The sequence below is a fragment of the Gymnoscopelus braueri genome (genome assembly GCF_963280865.1).
Source record: "Gymnoscopelus braueri genome assembly, chromosome: 21".
Classification (NCBI taxonomy): Eukaryota; Metazoa; Chordata; class Actinopteri; order Myctophiformes; family Myctophidae; genus Gymnoscopelus; species Gymnoscopelus braueri.
Window position 1 is genome coordinate 4680775 of NC_137623.1, and position 12189 is coordinate 4692963.

Sequence of the window (12189 nt, forward strand, 5' to 3'; positions counted from 1 at the left end):
TATATACGGTTTTGGCACCTTAAAAAAAAACAATATAAGTTTTTTTTAAAGTTATGGTTTCTTATATAGGGCTATGCACATGTGTCATGTGACACTGGCCAATCACAGTCCTGAATAGACTGTGATTGGCCAATCACGGTGCAGGGTTAAGCAGGGTACCTTTTTGGCCAATCACAGCGCAGGATTTGTTGTACAAATATCCAAACCTCCCTTATAGGGGCGGTTTCACCGCTCAAAAATAACCCTCAAAACTCTACTTAAGTACAGCACTTGAGTAAATGTACTTATAGCTACTTTACACCACTGGACACACATCACATGTAAATAATGCTTCAGGTAAAGTTTAATATAAGCTCACAGACACACAGTCATCACATCACATCATGAAAGGGAAAACGTACATAGGAACGATCAACTCATAATCACATGACGTTGAAATCTTTTTTCTTTTTTCGATTGATTAAAGGGATAGTTCACCCCCAAAATGACTTTTTTTCTATCGATTTCTCACCCCATGGAGACTTGAATTCATGGAGATTATTATTTTTTTTTGTCGCATTCCTAAGCCAATAATTTGATAGGCTGTCCTAGCGTGTCCGATATCTGGTCTAGAGGGGGCGGGTTCAAAATCTCCGGAGAGAGAATCCGCCGGATCCCATTGGTTCACCGATCTGTGCTCCCGCCCCCCCCGCGCCACGCCCCTCCTCCTCCCCCAATGTACAGCATTGAGAGCCCTGACGTCACAACATTTGGAGCGACGCCCACTGCACTCTGGTTGGTTGGGGAAATCACCCACTTCCTATGCCAGGAACGTCAACAGGCTGGTCCATGCAGGCTCTTATTTTGTTAGCAAAACGCTAAGGAAAATAAAAGCCTGGGGATCGAGGCTAATAATTTGATGACCAGCGGCGGCTCCGGTAGGAGACTCAAAGTGTCAACTTTGAGTCTCCTACCGGAGACATTAGCAGCTTTCCACCATCATCAAATTATTGGCTTAGGAACGCGACAAAAATGTAATAATCTCCATGAATTCAAGGCTTCATGGGGTGTGTAATTGATAGAAATTGTTTTGAGTGAACTATCCCTTTAATGGTGAAGATGAGGATAACCAGGATAGATCAGAGATGATGACGGTGATGACGAAGAAGAAGAAGAGGAGTGTGAGTGAGGTGTTGAAATGTGGAGGAAGAGTCCTCCAGTCGTCCTGTAGAAAATGTACACAAACAACACCTGTTAATGTCTCATTATCATTAACCCATTCAATACTGTGTCATTTTAGATTTGTTGTTGTTGTTGTTGTAGCTATAACCGTTATTTTATACTTTGGGCTATTCAAAAAATAGCAGATCTACAAGCTCATGGCGCGGAACCGAGTGCGGCGCTACGAGCTTGTAGATCTGCTTTTTTTTTCTTTTTTTTTTTCGTGAAAATCTTTGCTTCTGGAGGATTCTACAAATGTATTTTAAAACAGTTTTTTTCTTTTTTACTTTATGTTGCTATAATATCAGTGGTTCTCAAACTTTTTTTTAATGTCAAGGACCCACTCAAAATGATATGTATTTGGCCGTGGACCCCATCTCAAAATATTTTGTTTCCAGGGAGGGACCCCCCAGAAGCAAAGATGTGAGTTAAAAATGTATATATGAGATTTGCACACATTCTCCACAATAAAATAATTTAAAAAAATAGCAGATCTACAAGCTTGTATATCTGCTATTTTTGAATCCCAAGTGAAAAAAAATGATGTGTTTGTGCTAAAGCTAAAGTATACTTTTAGCACAAAAAGTATGTTAATTGTCAATTTGAACTTTTGTCAAAGCATACTAACTTTGCCAAAATATATTTAGCAAATATAATCAGAGTGCATTCAAAATGTATTTCTACAAAGCACATTCAATGTCAACATGAATTAATTTGTAATTTAGCACATTTGTTAAAGTGTACTAAACTAAAAATATATATTCAATTAAATACAAATGTACTTTTCAAAAGTCTATTCATAGGTTATTTTTTGTTTAACTTAAGTACATTTAATGTTAAATATATTTAAAATTATTATATTTTAAGTGTTTTCACAGTATATTCATAGCAAATTATCCTCAATATGCACTTAATTTAAGATATACTATAATATGCTTATTAAAAGTATACTTTTCACAAAAACTTTAAAATATGTTCAAGTATATATTTTTGTAAGTATGTCAATGCCTATTTTATTGAAGTTTCACTTAAGTATATATTAATTAGTAATTTAGCACATTCTTTTAAAGTTTACTAATGTGCTTTTAAAAAAATCTTATTGTATCATTACATATTCAATATTTTGTATCTCGGCTACATTGAAAATGAGGGCTTGTCCCTCAACTGTACTCCGAGTTGAAATAAAGGTTATGATGATGATGATGATATATTGTAAAAAAAAAAGTTTATGAGTAATTAATAATGTATATCTATTACATTTTCAGTCAACTTACAAATCAGGTTAACCCATAATCACCCTCCCTTTGTTGTAATCTGAATCATTTGCATCTGTGATAAAGAAATAAGCATAGATGATTCATCATACATGATAGCATATCAGCATACTGTGTGTGTGTGTGTGTGTGTGTGTGTGTGTGTGTGTGTGTGTGTGTGTGTGTGTGTGTGTGTGTGTGTGTGTGTGTGTGTGTCAGTGGTGTGTTCTACCGTGTCCCGCTGTATACGCCGTATACAGTGTAGATTTTTTGGGGAAAAAGCGTATACAGTCTACTAACCATTTCATCCATTGAAAATCCCAAGTCGTTTAAGTCGTACAGAATCGGGAAGAAACCTAGACCACACCACTGGTGTGTGTGTGTGTGTGTGTGTGTGTGTGTGTGTGTGTGTGTGTGTGTGTGTGTGCGGGAAAAAAATAGCACAAAATTGTACTTAAGTACAGTACTTGAGTAAATATACTTAATTACTTCCCACCACTCCTTAATGTAAGTTGCTCTAATAGTGTTTAACGTATATTGTAAAATGCACTGGTTTGAACTGACCATGTAACCTGACTTGATCATCATCGATCAATTCAGCTCTCGTTATTGAACTTTATCATTCTCAGTGCTCTAATCTATTCTAAAAAATACATGTATATGTTTATGACCTAAAACAGGACCACTTCACCCATTTTCAACCTGTCTTCATATAATTGGTCCTCACTACAGCTTATAATATGGCACCATTTTTTTCTACTCAGTCTGTGTCTCAGATAGAGCTTAAGATTTTTGCCCGAACCCGACGGGACCCGACCCGGCCCGTCGGCACGGGCCGGGTCGGGTCCAATTCGTCACATATTTGTCGGGTTTTGGGTCGGGCTGGGCTAAGCAACAAAATAACACTTTTTTTTTACAAATAAATGTTTATATTAATTAATTTGTATTAATTTAGTTGCCTATTGTGTTTACAAAAAGCAACAATAAGCGCGGTATGTTATGTTGTCTTCTGTCTGTGACTGTTACTGTCACTGACACACTGTTGTAAGCTGCGCTAAAAGTGCGCTTGACTCCGTGTGTGTGTGTGTGTGCTGTGACTGTGTGTGTGTGTGTGTGTGTGTGTGTGTGTGTGTGTGTGTGTGTGTGACTGCGCGCGCGTGTGCATGATGTGTGTGTCACCCCCCGCCCCTTCCCTCTCCCTCATGACCTGCCTTGGCCAATAACCTGTCAGATGCGTTGATCTGAACGTCAGCTGTGAGCTGTCAGCGGGAAACGACAATAACAAAAAGAAAAGCGGCAAAGGTGAAAAATGGAGCGAACAGTGGATTCTGGTGAAGTTAAAAGGAGACTGGCATCTGGTGATTATGGTGTAGTTGTGCAAGAAAACAAAAGACTAAAGTCTGATGTATGGAACTATTTTGACAAAGTGCATTACGAGAACAATGATCAGTTGGATTTTGTGCAATGCAAAAGCTGCAAAACTGTGCTCCGTCACAGCAGCAAAAACACAGGGACTTCCACGCTTAACAGGCACAGAGAGCGGTGTGAATCTGGAGGACTGCCGGTCGAGGCAAGTCAACCAAGTGTGTCATCGTTTTTCACAACTGCCCCTAAAGCCTTGCCCGCAAAGGTGAAACAAAATGTCACAGATAAATGTGTCAGCTTTTGCTGTAAAGATATTAGGCCGTTTAATATCGTGAATGGAAAGGGCTTTGAAGATCTAGCACAAGAGCTCATTAACGTGGGGGCTGCGCACGGGAGAGTTGCACTTAGCTCAGTAATGCCTTGCAACGTTACAATTGCAAAGAGGTGTAATGCCATGGCAGAAGAGAGGAGGGAATCCTTGGCACAGACACTACAGGGTTTATTCAAAGCTGGCTCCACTGTCGCTATGACAACAGACATGTGGACCGACGATTACCGCAAATTAAGTTATCTGACGATCACGTGCCATTTCATAACAGAGGAGATGAAACTTATGACAAAAACATTGTCAACAGCTGCGTTCCCATTGGAAGATCCAAAAACCGGAGAGAATATCCGACGGGAGATTGTCAACAAGCTAACGATAAAGTTTGGCATTGATGCTACTTTTCTGAGCAGAATTGTGTGGGTTACTGATCAGGGATCTAACATTAAGTACGCTCTGCGTCCATACACCCGACTCGATTGCATTGACCACGTACTCAACACAGTCTTACGCCATGGACTTGACATTGCAGAGTTGAAGAAGGATGTTGCTCCCGATATAGGACAGACACTTACTGCTGCAAAAGAGTTAGTGAGGTATGTTAAACAGACTGGGCTGGCAGCTCAACTGTCCAAAACCCTGTTGCAAATGGGGGACACCCGGTTCAGTACAGTTTTCCTCACACTGACCTCTGTTCAGGACGTTTACAATGAGCTCCATGCGAAACTGGAAGCGCGCGGAGAGAGTGCACGGATCGAAAACATAGCCCCTGACACACTGAGCTTTTTAGTAGACTTCCTAAGGCCTTTCTACGATGCACAGAAGGAACTCGAGGGAGACCAGTATCCTACGCTCAATCTTGTGTGCCTTTGGCATGAGAGACTCAAACGCCACTGTCAACCCCACCTACTGGACTCAGCCCAGCAGGCCGCCGTGCGTAAACGGCACGAAGAGTGGCTCGCTCGTAAAATCATAATAGATAACCGTCACAAAGTCGCTACATTCCTCTGGCCTAAATTTAACCAGCTAAGAATGATGTCACCATCGGACAGGGACAGTGTTTACGAGCATACCCGCACTCTTCTCCGAGCCATGCCTACAGCAGCAGCACGAGATGATGACACTGATGGAGAGGCTGCGGCGGGGACACCGGCTCCTTCGGCCCAAAATGCGGACACTGAGTTTGCGGAGTGGGAAAATGAGCAGAGAGGCGCAGACGAGGGAGAAGTTGACGAGGTGAATCTGTATATTGCCCAGACGGCTGTCATGGACAATGAAAGAGATATTCTTGGCTGGTGGAGTGCCAACAAGGCACAGTACCCAAAACTGACACGGTTGGTTAGATCAGTGCTTTGCATCCCAGCCAGCAGCAGTGCCAGTGAACGTGTTTTCAGCGCCGCAGGCAGAACCATCTCCGAGCGGAGGACGTCGTTGAAATCGTCCACAGTGGATTCCATCCTTTTTCTACATAACAACTTATAATATTGGTGAGTAGGTAGGCCTACTGTAGCCTCTAGCCTTTAATTAATCATTGGTAACTAAGCATTATAAGCCTTAAATGTAGGCTTAGTCTCACTCTCTTGTGATTGTATCATTTTCATTTATCTTTTCTTTCTTTTTTTTTTCCCCCTTCAGCTGCTGTGCTGCTTCGCAATCGCTGCTGCGTAGCTGCGGCCTGCGGCCTGCCCTGAGCGAGGCCCTGCCGTGCGTGCGCTGACTTGTTGGGAATATTAAGAAGAACACGTGTTAATTTGAAAAGAAGAAGAGTTTTGTGTTGGACAAAAATAACAAATTTTGGTTATTTTATTTGTTTAGCCTATTTTGATATTTAATTTAATCCGGAAATGTTTAGTTATGATTCAGGGCAGGCTATTCATCAAATATATATATATATATATATATATATTTTCATGTTATATGTTTCATGCATGTCGTTATCCTTGGCTTTTATTTGATTTATCCTAGGCTAATTTCATGTGCCCAGACAGTCCCAGATTTCATTTAAGATTGCACAATGTAAAGTTTTGTAAACACGAACGAATGTTAAATTGTCCTCCAGACCTAGTGGTGCATATTGCATAAGCCTAGTTTGATTTGAGTCAATATTTCTACACAATTTAATTGTTATCGCTATTAAGCAGAAGTTTTTTTGGTTTGTTGGTTTGTTGTTTAAATAGGCTACTTTTGTATAGCCTAATAGAAATGTTTTGAACTTTGTAACTATAATAGCCAGCCTGCCTGGCCTGGCCTTTGTGCGCGCTATACTGCGCTTGGCGCCTGCTGCCTGATTTAGCGGAGGCCGTGTAATTTTATACATTTATAGCCCTATTTGCTGAATTTGCAACAAACTGTTTAAAAAAAAATAAAGACAGTTGGAAAAGGGTAGAATGACTCCTGTTCTTTACGAATTATCAAGATTTAATGAGAAAAAAGGTTGTATGCAGCAATTAAGCTTGTTTAGAAAAATGACGGGTTTCGGGCTGGGCTGGGCCCAATTAGTCAATTATGTATCGGGTTTTGGGTCGGGCCGGGCTTGGCGTTCCGTCGGGCTGGGTCGAGCCGGGCTCACATATTTAGGCCCGATTTAAGCTCTAGTCTCAGAGGAGGGCTGTGGACAGTTCAGAAACCCGTCTACCAGTGACATCATCGATGGGGAATCCAAGCTAATATATACTGCATACTGCAGGCTTTCTATTCCTGGAAAGTTAGCATGATATAATAGAAGCCATAGAGCACCGCAAGTCCTGACGTCACTGCCAGTAGAGGGCGCTTTCCACAGGTTCATGGCTTTACTTTTTGTGTTGATATCCTCATTGGGGAATCTTAGATCGCTTCATATAAGAACTGTGTTCCAAACATAAACACACCACCCTGGCGTTTTTACTCATATGGATATGAAGCATCGACTGAAGGTGTAAATGTACACATTTACACAAAGACAATAAAACACAATATAAACACTAGAAACGAGTCAAACAACCCAAAGACCACATTTCCCATGAACGCGGCTGCTGTGGGGACAGTGATTTCAGACCCGGAAGTAGTAGTTCTTAAGACTTTTAAGGCAGAATGAATTCCATTTTCGCCAGAAACAGGCTGTATCAAATATGAATGAATATCATAAACGATGCAGAGCCACCCCCCTGACAAAAACGCCAGGGTGGTGTGTTTATGTGTGGAACACAGTTCTTATATGACGTGATCTAAGATTCCCAAATGGGGATATCAACACAAAAAATAAAGCCACGAACCCGTGGAACAGCGCCCTCTAGTGGCAGTGACGTCAGACTTCGGTGCTCTATTGTTCTCGCGTTAATACAAATCTAAATTAGACACATTGAAATATTGAAGAAAAGAAAAATCCTTCCTAACGATGACGTCACTGGTAGACGGGTTTCTGAAGTGTCCACACTCCACAGCCCTCCTATGAGACACAGACCGTGAGTAGAAAATAATGACACCATTTTATCAGGAGCATTAGTGAGGATCTATTATATGAGGATTGAAGTTGTCCTTTAACATAACATAACATAATATTGCACTTACCTCTTTTGACCTTCCTAAAATGTAATGTAACACACATCATATTAATACACACAGTATCAATGATATTGTAAAATAAAATGCTTTGAATGAATTCATGAGTAATGAATAGAGCATAGATAGTTTTGAGACTACTTACCCGGGATGTTCTTGATACGTGGAAAAAATGAAATAAGCATAGATTAATCACTATAATATCATCTACAATGTGTCCAGTGGTGGGGGGAAAAAAACTCAAATTCTATACTTAAGTAAAAGTACCAATACTGCAATATAGAAATACTCTGTTACAAGTAAAAGTCCAGAATAAAAAATGTACTCGAGTAAAAAGTACAAAGGTTTTGGCATCAACATGTACTTAAAGTACCAAAAGTAAAAGTACTAAAATGTTTGAAAAAGGCAGATCTACAAGCTCACAACGTGTCGCGATGCTTCGGTGTTCAGTGCACATGGTAATGGTCAATGGCTGTGTGCAAAATGCAGATCAATTGCTCCAGCCAATGAGGAATTATATAGGAGGAGGATGTATGTGAGCTAAAACATTAACATAACATAATACGATATTGCACTTACCTTGTCCTTCGAAGGCCCTAAAATGTACCACACATCATATTAATAAACACAGTATCAATAATATTGTAAAAGAAAATGCTATGAATTAATTCATGAGCAATTATTACTATTACGTTTTTGGTCAACTTACAGATCTAGTCCACCGGAATCATCTGTTAAATGAAATAAGTATAGATTCATCATTCGTGAGAGTATATATATATATATTTTTAGACTTTTTAGACGATCTACAAGCTCACAACGTGTCGCGTCGCATTTTCAAATAGCCTAGGTACAAAACTAAAGTGGTTAATGTATGTTTTATAATGTCATAATTTGTATCTGCAAAGTAACTAGTAATTAAAGTTTTCAAATAATAGTAGTGTAGTAAAAGTACAATATTTGCCTCTGAGATGTAGTGGAGTAGAAGCAAAAGTATAGACAATTTGAAATACTCCAGTAAAGTAAAAGTACCTCAAAATTTTACTTAAGTACAGTACTTGAGTAAATGTACTTAGTTACTTTACACCACTGTAAGTTTGCTGTAAGAGTGTTTGCTAAATGCCTACACTGTATATTGTAACGTGTAACATGTGTTTCTTTACCCTCAGTCATGGCGTTCTCAGCTGGTTTCGCTTGAGTTCCAGCCACGAGAACCAAGAGCAAGATGAGAGCAATGTACACCTTCATCCTAAAACAACAGAACAAAGAGCAGGAGGAGAGCAATGTACACCTTCATCCTAAAACAACAGAACAAAGAGCAAGATGAGAGCAATGTACACCTTCATCCTAAAACAACAGAACAAAGAGCAAGATGAGAGCAATGTACACCTTCATCCTAAAACAACAGAACAAAGAGCAAGATGAGAGCAATGTAAACCTTCATCCTAAAACAACAGAACAAAGAGCAAGATGAGAGCAATGTACACCTTCATCCTAAAACAACAGAACAAAGAGCAAGATGAGAGCAATGTAAACCTTCATCCTAAAACAACAGAACAAAGAGCAAGATGAGAGCAATGTACACCTTCATCCTAAAACAGAACAAAGAGCAAGATGAGAGCAATGTACACCTTCATCCTAAAACAACAGAACAAAGAGCAAGATGAGAGCAATGTACACCTTCATCCTAAAACAACAGAACAAAGAGCAGGAGGAGAGCAATGTAAACCTTCATCCTAAAACAACAGAACAAAGAGCAAGATGAGCGCAATGTACACCTTCATCCTAAAACAGAACAAAGAGCAAGATGAGAGCAATGTACACCTTCATCCTAAAACAACAGAACAAAAACACACAAGTAAAGATCCTGTACAATTTCCAGGTTAAACAAAATGCATTTTTAATGAAAAGTTTGCTTCTGCTGATGATGATTATTACAAGCATCATCAGAAAAAAATATATTATGAAAAGAATCATGATGACAGAAGCAACAACATATTACAAGAGGGAAAATAAATGAATCGCATTACAGAAAATCTCTGAAATAATATTTCAGAGATTTTCTGTAATTTCAGATGTACTCTGTGTGAACACCATGAGTCAAACGTATTGACAACAAACCTGTGAGACTTTAGCTATTCAAAAACAGCAGATCTACAAGCTCATAGCGCGGCATGAGCTTGTAGATCTGCTATTTTTGAAAAATCCTGAAGATGTGTACAAATCTTTGAATAAATATATATTTTTAAAGCGAACATTTGTAACTCAAATCTTTGCTGCTGGGGGGGGGGGCAAATACATATCATTTTGCGCAGGGGCGGACTGGTCATTTGACCCACCGGGCATGCCCGGTGGGTCGCTGGGCCAGTGGGCAGGTGGGCCACAAAAAAAAGAAAGAAAAAAGATGTATTCAAAGATTTGCACGAATGATCTATATTTTTCAAAAATAGCAGATCTACAAGCTATATGAGCTTGTATATCTGCTACTTTTGAATAGCCAAAGTATAAAATATGGGTTATAGCCAACATCCAAAATGACACAGAGATGCAGTCCCTGGTTGAATGGAATAAACTCACCTTCAGTAGTTTGAGTGTTGAGCGTCCTTCAAGATGAAACAGCTGCTGGTGTGGAGTGGTATCGTTTGGTCGTATCCAGTGGTGATATATATACACTTAGGGCTGTGTGTGTGTGTGTGTGTGTGTGTGTGTGTGTGTGTGTGTGTGTGTGTGTGTGTGTGTGTGTGTGTGTGTGTGTGTGTGTGTGTGTGTGTGTGTGTGTGTGTGTGTGTGTGTGTGTGTGTTTCATAGATAAACATCCAGGGTCTGTACTGTACAGACAGTCACACCATATCGTGCCAAACACTATAGTACAACATGCCAACATCTCTGTTTGTTCAGTATAACGTGTGATCAAACTACTGTATGTCCAGAAGTACTGTGGCCAACTTCAGTTTGTTCTGTTCTTCAAACATGTCTAAACAGGTCATTCAGGTCTACTCCACCACTGTGACAGTGCAGAGCTCATGTGCTCACCGACTGCTTGTAGCTTTGAGCTTGTAGATCTGTTTTTGTTTTTTGTATCATGAAAATTTGTGTAAATCTTTGAATATATATATATTTTTAAAGCAAAAATGTTCTTTGCTTCTGGGGATTCTACAAATGTATTCTAAATCCCCCCCAAAAAAAGACAATTTGAAATACTCCAGTAAAGTAAAAGTACCTAAAGCAAAAATGTTCTTTGCTTCTGGGGATTCTACAAATGTATTCTAAATCCCCCCCAAAGAAATCAAAAAATGACACAGATGCGTTCCCCTGTCTTAATGGATAAAAGGATGTGAATCTGGTTTATTTCAAAACTGGCCTGAAAAAGCATCTTTCAGGTGAAGTTAGATATTGATTCCCATTGAAATAAGGGCTCATACACTGCTGTGGTTCTCACATTTTTTCATGTCATGGACCACCCAAAAGGATATGCATTGGGTCGCGGACCCCCATCTCAAAATATTTTGTTTCAGGGACCCCCCGCCCCCAGAAGCAAAAACATTTAGTTAAGAGTATAGCCTATATTATATTCAAAGATTTGCACATATTTCTTTAAAAAAAAAATAGCAGATCTACAAGCTCATAACGCGGCACTCGGTGCCTCGCTATGAGCTTGTAGATCTGCTATATTTCCAGGGCATTCCACATCACGGTGGCAGAGAAGTAGAATGAGAATTTCCCCATGTTTGGTGGTACGAGATCGTGGGTGCTCCCTCTGGTGTTGTGGCTGTGGGCAGTGGTGGAAAAAGTACTCACACTTTTTTACTTAAGTAAAAGTATCAATGCAGTGCAATGTAGAAATACTCCGTTACAAGTAAAAGTTTGGAATTAAAAAGAGTAAAGAGTGGAAGAGTAAAAGTACAAAAGTATTGGTATAAAAATGTACATAAAGTACCAAAAGTAGAAAGTACTCATTATGCAGAATGTCCCATTTTCACAAGTTTTCAAATTTAATGTAAAAATAAAATGTCTAAATATCTTTCGAAAATAGCAGATCTAGAAGCTCACAATACGTCGCGATGCGACACATTGTGAGCTTGTAGATCGGCTATTTTCAAATGGCCAAAATGTATATAGGGCTGAAGTGGTTAATGTATGTTTTGTAATAATAATCAAAATCTACAAAGTAACTAAAGTTTTCAAATAATTGTAGTGGAATAAAAGTACAATATTTGCCTCTGAGATGTATTGGAGTAGAAGTAAAAGTACTGAAAATTCAGTAAAGTAAAAAATACCTCACAACTGCACTTAAGTACAGTACTTGAGTAAATGTACTTAGTTACTTTACACCACTGATCAACAGGGCGTGTTAAATGAAATAAAATAAGTGGCCAGTTTATTTGTTTGTGCTGCATAATCAGACAATACCGCCCGGAGCTAAGGTGGTGCTCGTATCCTTTTTGATTGATTGAATACTTCATTAACACAGGTGGTACAGTCATAAGGCACAACACAAATAACCCCAGG

At 39.4% G+C, this 12189-nt stretch overlaps 2 long non-coding RNA genes across 2 annotated transcripts; both read right to left on the bottom strand.

Annotated features, from left to right (window-relative positions):
• Nucleotides 1-327: 327 nt before the first annotated feature.
• On the bottom strand, nucleotides 328-2531 carry LOC308077448. Its single transcript, XR_013932408.1, has 2 exons — nucleotides 2475-2531; nucleotides 328-1204 (listed from the first exon to the last, which is right to left on the bottom strand). It is a non-coding gene; the product is annotated as an uncharacterized lncRNA (long non-coding RNA).
• A 5513-nt stretch (nucleotides 2532-8044) lies between these two features.
• LOC308077441 lies at nucleotides 8045-10314 on the bottom strand. Its single transcript, XR_013932401.1, has 3 exons — nucleotides 10258-10314; nucleotides 8844-8929; nucleotides 8045-8411 (listed from the first exon to the last, which is right to left on the bottom strand). It is a non-coding gene; the product is annotated as an uncharacterized lncRNA (long non-coding RNA).
• Between the last annotated feature and the right edge of the window lie 1875 nt (nucleotides 10315-12189).